Genomic DNA, 10,515 nt, shown 5'->3' on the forward strand with positions numbered 1-10,515 from the left:
TGAATTTTGCCTAAGAACCCCGAATCTATTTTTCAGTCTTAGGAGGCGCCATTTCTTGTATAGTTTTGATTTTTCCAGGGTCTACTTCGATCCCCCTTTGACTGACTACGAATCCAAGTAATTTTTCAGAGGTCACTCCGAATACGCATTTTTGAGGGTTAAGGCGTAATTGGTATTTTTGGATCCTTGTAAGAAACTTCTCTAGTGCAGCGACGTGTCCCGATCGTTCTTTGGATTTCACTATCATGTCATCCACATAGACCTCGACCTCCTTGTGTATCATATCATGCAATAAAGTCGTAACTACCCTCTGATAGATAGCCCCTGCATTCTTCAAATCAAAAGGCATGACTTTATAGCAAAATATTCCCCATTGTGTGATGAACGACGTTTTTTGCATGTCGCAAGGGTCCATCTTTATCTGGTTGTACCCCAAAAATCCATCCATAAATGAAAGCATGGCGTGCCCTGTTGTATTATCAACCAATACATCTATGTGAGGCAACAGAAAGCTATCCTTTGGACTGAATTTATTTAAATCTCTGAAGCCCATGCACATTCTTACTTTCCCATCTTTTTTGGGAACTGGAACTACATTAACGATCCATTCTGGGTATTCTACTACTTCCAAGAATTCGACATTGATCTGCTTAGTGACCTTTTCCTTAATCTTCAAAGTCCATTCTGGTTTCATATGTCGGAGTTTCTGCTTTATCGATCGAGCATCGAGATGCAATGGAATCCGATGTTGAACGATATCTGTACTTACTCCTGGCATATCCTCATAAGACCACGCGAATACGTCTTAGAACTTTCTGAGCAAGTCTAATATCCCTTCGTGTTCCTCGGGAGATAAGGTGACTCCAATTTGAATCTCTTGAGGATTATCTTTAGTCCCGAGATTGACTAATTCTGTTTCTTCCATTACAAGTTGAGCTCGACGTTCATCTTCTTGTTCAAGTAGCTTAATTAATTCGATAGGAGTTTCTTTATCAGAAGATTCGTTCTTCGAAGTCAGATTATCAGTTAAGTCATTATTGCACTCGGGGTAATCAGAAACTTCTTCTATTTCATTAAAGATAGATGGGGTGACAGGACTTACTTCGAATTCGATAGACTTAACAAGACTAGACTAGACATATAGTAAAGGACTCATTACATGATAATTGGAAAGAGACCCGACTGCAGGTTTGATTACAGACTGTGGGTTTTGAGTACCACTCTTGACTGACAAGACTGACACATTTCCTTCTTCGAGAAACATATGAGAAATATTGAGTAAATCCACAGTTGTCTGCCAATCATCTGCTCCTTCGAGTTTTTTAGATGCTTCGTCTTCTTCCTTGTTAGGCCAACTCATTCCAAAGAAAATCTCAAATCCTAATTGGCAAGTACCCGTGACATGGTCGATGAAGGATTCTGGAAAACCACAATAAGGGAAATCTTCCCCTACTTTCATAAAGTGTCTATTAAGGGTTTTACGATAAGGCTTCATGTTGATTAAATCGATGACATGCCCTTGCCTCCTCGCATTCGCCTTATCTTTCCTTATCTTCCAATATCGGGCCCATTCTTCTTTGGTAGATTTGTATCCCAATCCGAATGTCCCAACTACTTCTTGAATGACTGGTGCAGCTTTGACCCTGTTGTCTACGACCCAAACCCATGCCTGGGAAGAATCTCATGCTTTTGAACATGCTGGCCACACAACAGCTGAATGTATTATCAATAGGTACCAGCTCTTTCGTAGAATCGTCCTACTGAACAACATGAATATTTTCAAATTCAAATACGCTGAATTGTATTTTTTTTTCTTTGGGTTGAATTTCAGGCAACGACTTATCCTTGGTTTCTATTTCGTTCACAATCCCCATAATTTCAGTATCACCATGAAGTGTGATCACTAAATCGTCCTTGATGAATTTAATCTTCTGATGCAAAGTAGAAGGTACGGCCTTGATCTGATGCAGCTACGGTCTCCCTAGTAATAGGTTGAAGGATGACTGAATATCCAAGACTTGAAATTCCATAGGAAAGTTTGTTATACCCGTGGATATTTGTAGCTGCAAAGTCCCTAGTACATCCCTTTTCATAATATCATAAGCTCTGACGCCTTGGCTAGTTGGTTTGAAGTCTTCTGTCTTGAATTCGAAGTAAGTTGCGATTTTCAAAGGACAGACATTTAGTACGCTTCCATTATCTACCAAGACTAGAGGGACTCTCATTCCATTGTAGTCAATGGTGATATGCAGCGACTTTGTATGTTTCGACCCTTCTTTCGGGAGATCTGAGTCTGAGAAGGATAGACTATTTTCAGCATAGGTTGCCCCTACTATACTGGCTAGTTGATCCGGAGATGTGTCGAGGGAAACTTGGGCTATGCTTAATGCTTTAAAAATAGCTTCCCTATGAGTTGTGGAGGCCATGAACAAACCCCAAACTGAAATGTTGGTGCCTGCCTTTTTTAGCTGTTTGACTACAACAACATCCTCTTCAATGGTTTCTATGATGGGATCTAATTTTTTCTTTCTTGCCAAGGGTCGCTGGATTGTCAACACTGAGTTCCGGTGGCTTAAAGACTCTTCCTCCTCGTGTCATGTGCTTGACTTCATCACAAGAGAGTGGAAATGGCTCGTCTTCTTCGATTAATAGGTAAGGATCTTCATCTGTTACAGAGAATGGGCTTTTCGAGATTATTTGTGCCAAAAAGTGGCTAGTATATGATGGGCTATCATAGAGAGGTGGGGATAGACAGTATAATTCATCTTCAGTTAGATCAAATGGCTCATAGCTTGTGGTATAGACTTCATCATTGAAAGCTATTCCAATAAGATGATAACTAGGTGGTTTGGCGTAAATTGGGTGGATGAGAGAGACTTGGTCGAATGGTAGTTGGGTGTTTAAGACCATATTTAATGTTGGTGGAGGTTGATATGCAGGTTGTGGATTGGAATTGACATTTGGTGGTGTTGGGGTAGGAATTATGACTTTTTTTTTTCATCAATGAGATTTTGGATGGCATGGCGGAGAGAGATGCAAGGGTCAGTATGATGACCAGGGCTTTGATGGAATTCGTAAAAGACGTTAGGGTTATGTGAAGTTGGTAGGGGATTTGGCAAAGGTTGAGGCTGGAGAGGGGTGAGGAGCCATTTTTTCAATAGTTTCTGAAAGGCTACAGTGAGGGTCATCCTTAGATTGGTGAACTGTCGAGGGGGGGCTCTACCTGAATTTGCTTGATTATTGGTTCGAGCTGGGGGTTGAACTGAGGTGGTGGAAGTATTGGTTATATAGGCATAGTTGACGTTGGGTTTGGAATTAGTAAAAGGTTTTTTGGCAGAAGAGTTGGAAAGGATCCCAGAGGCAAAAGCATCCTCAAGTTAGCTTCCAACTTGTAAAAGGGATTCAAATGTGGGGAGATACTGGGCAACTAAATGCTGAGCATACCCCTGTGAGAGATTTTTCAAGATGATTTCCACTTGTTCCTTTTCTGATGGTCTATTCCCACATCTGCGCAGCCTTAGCCCTCCAATGGCTAATAAATCAGTAAATGTTTTCCATTCTTCTGCTTAGTGGATTCCAAATCCCTCGAGAAGTTTCGATTTCAGTGTTGTGTACTTGTACTGGTGCCAGAACATCTTAGACATATTTTCCCATGTCCCTATTGCAGTTGAATCTTGGGACATTAACCATCGTAGCGTTGATCCTGATAGAGTACGCTTGAACAATAATGTCATCTGTTCGTCACTGAGGCCCTTTATGCGCATGTTGGTGACATATATCTTGAGATGCGTTTTTACGTAGCCTACTCCATTGAATTTTTTCATTTCTAGCATGACAAACTTCTCAGGCAGACGGATCTTAGGGATTTGATTCAAAACCTTTATTCCTGTCGTGATTTCATCAAATCCATTTTATGTTTTTCACAGCTATTTCCAACTGAGTCATTCTGTTGGCTAACATCAGATTCTCATTATAATATTCTTCATTTCTGTCAAGTTCATAAATCTCATCCAGATTCTTAGGCATGCTACCTTCTGGTCCCTTGCCTCTTTGATCGTCAGGATGGTCTCTTGTTGACTCAAATATCTGTTCTAGTATTTCTACATTGTTCTTTATGTGGTTCATATCCATTGCAAAGACTGCCAGGATCTTATGAATTTCCGCGAGTTCAGATTCAAAAGTCATTTTTGATGGTTCACTTGGTGCTGAAGTTCTTTTCAAACGACTTGACTTTTTGACTCCAACTAGGTGGCAGACACTTAAGTTTAGGCGCAATAGTATCTTGAAACCCCATTAATGGTGGATTATTTGTTACTGACCCGAGGATAGGTTTTAGCGATTAGAATTAAAGGTCCCTCTTGATAACATTTAGTAAATTAAGCCCCTAGATTCAAAGCCTTTAACTGATGACACATTGAGCAAGAAGTTGCATGAAGATGATTTGTCAATTGATCAGGAATCGTAGAAAATTTGACCATGATTAAAGGTTGTATGACTGTAGACACCCCATTTTTGCATTCGCCTGATTAATCAACTCGTCAATCTGATTTCAACGGTTCCTAATGATGGATGATTATTCCAATGCTTTATTTGTTACTAGATATATTTCAAAAATCCAGATGAGGTATCTCGAACTAACAAAATTGTAGAAACCATGCTACGCTAGAAAAATATGACCTCAGAAACATAGAAATCATTATCTTGCAAACAAAAAGAAGCTTCACGATAAAAATCACCAAAAAATGACCAAATTATCAAAAATACCCCTAACCTTAAAACATCCCTAGAGCCTACGTTACGCTTAGAAAAACTTATTCAAATACATAAAATAACAAATCGAAATCAAATAAATCATTTCGTCAATTTTCACAAAATTTGACAAATTACAAAAAATGCCCCTCATAAAGTTCACGATCATTTCACACAAAAAAATTTCATAAATGACACAAACCTATTTTCATTGAATTCCTTATGAAAAATCGATTCTAAAACATCCTGAAACATAAAAAAACCGACTTAAAATGCGAAAAGTCCTCTCCGAAGGTAAAACGGTAATTTCACAATTTTAATAATTAAAAATTATGAAATTAATAAATAAAATATTAAATAATTAAAGTGAAATATTAATAAAATTAATTTAAAATTTGAAGTAAAAAAATCGATCAATTAGGCTCTCAGGCAAAATTTGTTAAGGGTTGCCAAGATATTTCTTCAAGGACTCCTCCATTGTCCACAGAATTAAAGATACAATAAGGGGGTTTTCCAAAAATTTAAAGTCAATCAAGCAAGACTAAAGTCAAAAAATTAAATTCATTTAAGTAAGAATAAAGTCAAAAAATTAAAGTCAATTAAGTAAGACTAAAGTCAAGATATTAAAGTCAATCAATTAAGACTAAAGTCAAAATCTTAAAGTCAATCAAATAAGACGAAAAGTTAAAATCATAATAGAGTTCTAATTAAATAATAACTCTATTTAATAGAATTCTAACTAAAATACAACTGTACCTAAAAAAATTCTAATTAAAATACAACTCTACCTAAAACAATTCTAACTGAAATACAACTCTAACTAAAAGAATTCTAATTAAACATTAATTCTATCTCAATCAACCCTTAAAAAAATCTATAAATAGGGGTCCTCACACCCTATTTTCGTATCAAATCATAAATCCTAAGAGAAGTAGGTCAAAAAGTCCCCCTAGCCTCCCATAAACCCTAGTTTTGAAGCCCCAACTCCTTACCTAACACCCATACTTCGATTTTAGCTTGAAAAACACCTAGAAACCCTTCAAAAACACCCCAAAATCCATAATAAATTTGAAGAATCCAGATCTAAGAAAGAGATACCTTGCCTCGGAGATCAGAAATCATATCCGGAGACAGAACGGAGTAAGGAGTACGGTACAAGGAGCGATTTTATCAGATCTAAAGGAGTAGAATCATTGCGTTCGAAGGTAAAATTTCTTTTATTTTTTTTATCTAAGTTTTTTATTAGCAATGTAGTCTTATTTGGGGATAAGTAGAAATCGGCATTGGTCGGGTGGGGTTGGTGCCTAACACCTTCTAACTCCGTAATGTGATCCTCAGATTTAGTTTTTCTTTAGTAGATTAGTTATTTTTATCCGTTTCGAGTTTATATTCGGTTCCTAGATCATAATAACTAGGTGGCGACTCCCAAACCTCAAGGGTCAAAAGCGGATCCGCGCACCCCGCGGATCGAGGGCGCTTTCAGTGGCGACTCCACTGGGGACCTTGATGATCAGACTTGAAATACCCCAAGTATGGGAAACATTGCCAATAGGACTTATTTTTTATTTTTTATAGTTATTTATTTTTATTTATTCTGATTTTTATAATTCTTTTGGCTCTATTGTTGATCATTGATTGGGAGGTTGATCTTTTTTGGCACATATTTGTTATGGTCCAATTTGGGGTTAATGACCCTAAATAATACAGGATATCGAAGGTTAATGACATGGGGAATGACCCATTTGTATTATTTGGATTATTGGGTCTGTATTATCTTCTATTAATACCATTCAAGTCGATTTTGAATGCCTTGATTTGGCATGTGATTTTCTATGATTCAACCAAAGGTTATTCGAAAAGATCCTAAATAATGTGAGATTTCAAAACGGATGATTATTGAGGATGGAATACTGAAAAAGGGGATCTTTTACCTTTTTATTCTTTTTTTTAGGTAAATGTCGATCTATTTTTGGGGTTGCAAAGTTTTTTTTTTTTTAATTTAATTTGTTTTTTTTTATGCATTAAGTTCTTTTAAGAAGGCAAGTTATGCTAATAACAAGAAAAAAAAAGAACAAAAATAAAAAAAAATTAGTTTTGGGCGTGCTGTTGGCAAACAGCAACAACTAACCTTTTTTGTAAGTGGTGTGCCAAGAGTAAAAGTCAAATTTTTTTTCCTTTATATCTTCTTCTCCAATGAAAGAAGAAAGAAAATAGCACAGAGAGAGACGTCCCTCCTTCATCTCTCTCTCTCTCTCTCTCTCTACCATCTCCTTCATCAACTCAACACCCTTTGCGCCACCGTCACCCACAAACCTTCAAACTCCACCTTTGATCTTGAAAAATTCTATTCTAATAGTGGATTGATTGTGAAATCCAATATTTTTCAATTCGTAAAGAATAACAAGCTGAAACAATCCAATCAATCAGAATTGTGAAGTGGTTTGGCTGACAGAAGGTTTTCAAAAGATGAATCTTTGAATTCAGATTAGATTCTTTTTAAAGAAAAAAAATTCAAAGAGAGTTGCTGTGTGCGGTAAAGGAGCGTATAAAAAAAAGGATTGTTTTTATCTTTCTTCCATGAATAAAAAGATAACCTTTAGTGCTGCGGTGCAGCTTAGGCTTGGTATAAAAAAAAATCCTTTCTATCTGCTACAGCCCACCATGTCCTTTATCCATGGCAGATGGATGTCTAACTTCTTTACCAACCCTCTGCACCAAAACCTCATACCCCTTTATTTCTCTTCCTTCAAAACCCATAAAGCTCATTCAAATCTCTCCTTCTTCTTCTTTTCCTTTATGGGTTTCTATAAAAAATAAGAATTCTTCATAGAATTTAATCGCTTTGGTTGTGACCACCTCTGATTGGGCTCAGCAAGGGGAGGAAAAAGAAGTTAAAGAAAATGGGTTTAAATGGAAAAATCAAGAAGGTGAGAAAACTGAAGAGAGTATAACCACTGCTATTGAAGATAGTGGTGGTGATAGGTTTGTGGAAGAGTGCGGTGAAGATTCTTATCCAGAGCCGCCAGAAGAAGCCCAACTATGTGTGGGTGATATACCATATGACATGGATAGGGAGAACTTGGCTCAGCTCTTAGATCAAGCCGGAATTGTTGAGGTAATTTACAATAGGGTGACTGATCAAAGTTGTGGTTTTGGGTTTGTCACAATGAGTAGTGTTGAAGAGGCTGAGAGAGTTGTGGAGATGTTCCATCGTTATGATGTAAATGGTAGACGTTTGACAGTAAACAAAGCGGCTCCAAGGGGGTCTCGACTAGAGTGTACCCCTTGAATGTTTGAGGCTTCTTTCAGAATCTATGTCAGGAACCTACCATGGCAAGTAGATGATACTCGCCTTGAATAGGTGTTCAGTGAACATGGTAGGTTGTTGATGCCAGGTTTGTTTATGATCGGGAGTCTAGATGTTCATGTGGGTTTAACTTTGTAACAATGTCCTCACAGACTAAATTGGATGATGCCCTCGCTACTCTAAACGGACAGAGTTTGGATGGGAGGACAATCAGAGTGGTGAGCTGCTACCTATTCCCTTTCCTCTGCATGACGCATCAAAGTTTTTTTCTTTTTGGTTAAGTCTGGTAGTATTTAATTTTAGGTTGGAAATTGAGTACGTTCAAATTATTCAACTTGATTTTTACCAACCCCAATAAGAATATTTTCAATTGGTCTTCTTTAAAATTTAAAAGTCACGGATTAAAAAAAAAAAACTCTTTTGTTTTTAATAAAAAAAAGTTGGATTGAATTTCAAAATTAATTATCGGGGTGAATTTTCTTAGGTGAGTGAACTCAGTTGAATTCATTTTAGATCATGTGCGGTGCTCATTATGTGCTACTTGCGTTAATATATTCTCTCTTTTCTTGGTGTGATTTTATCATAATTTGTTGCTACGTAATGAGTCGAGTCAACTCGTTTGAATTTATTGGTTTCATGCAATTTGTTGATGATATTGTTTCCATGTTATATGAGGATTGAATGCTATGAGATGAGTTAACTCGATGAGTCCATGTTTGAATAGATTATGTGTTAGATTAGGGTGCATGATTTCCCTTTTGATACCCGATTGATATGATGATACCCTTTTGATATCTTGATTGATGAAACCTTACCTCTAACATATTGATTGACTGGTTTTAATTAATTGATTGGTCTTGATGGATTAGTTGATTTTAATTCCTCTTGATTTGCATGCCATGACTTTGATCTTGATAATCTTTTGATGATTGTATTCACTATGATTGTGGCCCATTAATGATCTGATATGGCCCATTTGTTTGAAAAAGGCCCCGAGCATACCCGACCCTATATTGCACACACTACTAGCATGTTTATATTATTGCATTACACGTTGCATGTCCCATATAGCCAACGTGGCACTAGTGCATGGCACGGTCTCTTCGGAGATGCGATGTCATTTATGAAAACCACAACTCCAGTCATGTACCTTAGGGTATATAAAATTGGGGCATCAGTACCGTCTGATCAGGTGACTCTGAAAGGTATATCGATGCACCCAGGCTGGAGTGACCTGAGCCTTTGACCTATTGTAAGCCACACAATCACATGTCCCTTTGCTAACGTAGTACGTGGTCGGTCCCCTCGTGGGATGCCAAACCATTTATGAAAGCTACAACTCTTGACTCGTACCCGTAGGTATATCAAAGATAATCCAAGTACATCAATTACACTTCTTGGTGAAAATCAGTGCCTAAGCGAGATCCTGCCCTGCTGTACCCTACTGTACGAGAGGGATAGATTACGTCTATTCTAGACGAGAGGTATTTAAGTGGGCCCTTGCTCAGCATCATGCGCCACCTCTCAACTGGGGATCAAACTGGATGTTTTTGACTTCAGAGAAGTGAGTTGAAGTTTTAGATTATTACCTACACGGTATATCAAACCAAGTCACCACGTACCGTTTGATTAAGTACGCTTGAGAGGTATATAGGTGTGCTTGGGCAAGGGTGGCCAGATAAAAATGCATTGCACGTAGTAAGCTTAGAGTCTAGAAACCTCCCCTATAGGTCACGACTCAAACTTATTGGGTGTTCCCGGGTTGTTTATTGAATGGGACCTTGTGAGTGATGAATGTATGTGAATGATGATATCAGAATCAGAATGTATGGTTATCCTCAAGGATTAATATTTTTTTGTTTTACCTGATTAAAATGGGTGTACTGACCCAATAAAAATCCATTTTAAACTTGGCAATGATTCATAATGACCCAGTCCATCTCGATCCAATGATCATTATGGGCCGATCCATTTGAATCAAAATGGAATTCAAAGTAAAATGTTTTCCAAAAGAGAAATGCTTTTTCAAAAGTAAAATGTTTTCGAGAAGAATAAGATTTTCCAAAAGGAAATGCTTTTTAAAAAAAAAATTTCTAAAAGAAAATGTTTTCCAAAAAAAAAGAAAAGGAAGAAAAATATTTTTTAAAAAAAAAATGATTTACAAAAGATTTATTTTTGCATGAAAAATTATTGAAATATGTTTGTGAAAATTATTATTCAATAAAAACATTATTTTTCAATAATAAAATTATTTTCCTTCTGAATAATCATTGAATGGATGAATTGTTTAATGGATTGGTGCACAAAATTCAATAAAATCTCAAGATTCATTAAAATGTTATCAAGGGGGTAATACTGAAACTGGTTAAATTCACCTTCAATGAGGTTTAAGGGTTATCATTGTACCTAAGCCCAATCGTCCATCGTCTAGCTAGGGTTACTAGTCCGTTCAGTTGGAA

The 10,515-nt window shown here is 37.0% G+C and overlaps 1 pseudogene; it reads left to right on the forward strand.

Annotated features, from left to right (window-relative positions):
- Positions 1–7,423: 7,423 nt before the first annotated feature.
- LOC147409856 (28 kDa ribonucleoprotein, chloroplastic pseudogene) lies at positions 7,424–8,337 on the forward strand (annotated as a pseudogene).
- Positions 8,338–10,515: the final 2,178 nt, after the last annotated feature.

This window comes from Akebia trifoliata, chromosome 2 (genome assembly GCF_017979445.1).
Source record: "Akebia trifoliata isolate Shusen 1 chromosome 2, ASM1797944v1, whole genome shotgun sequence".
NCBI lineage: Eukaryota > Viridiplantae > Streptophyta > Magnoliopsida > Ranunculales > Lardizabalaceae > Akebia > Akebia trifoliata.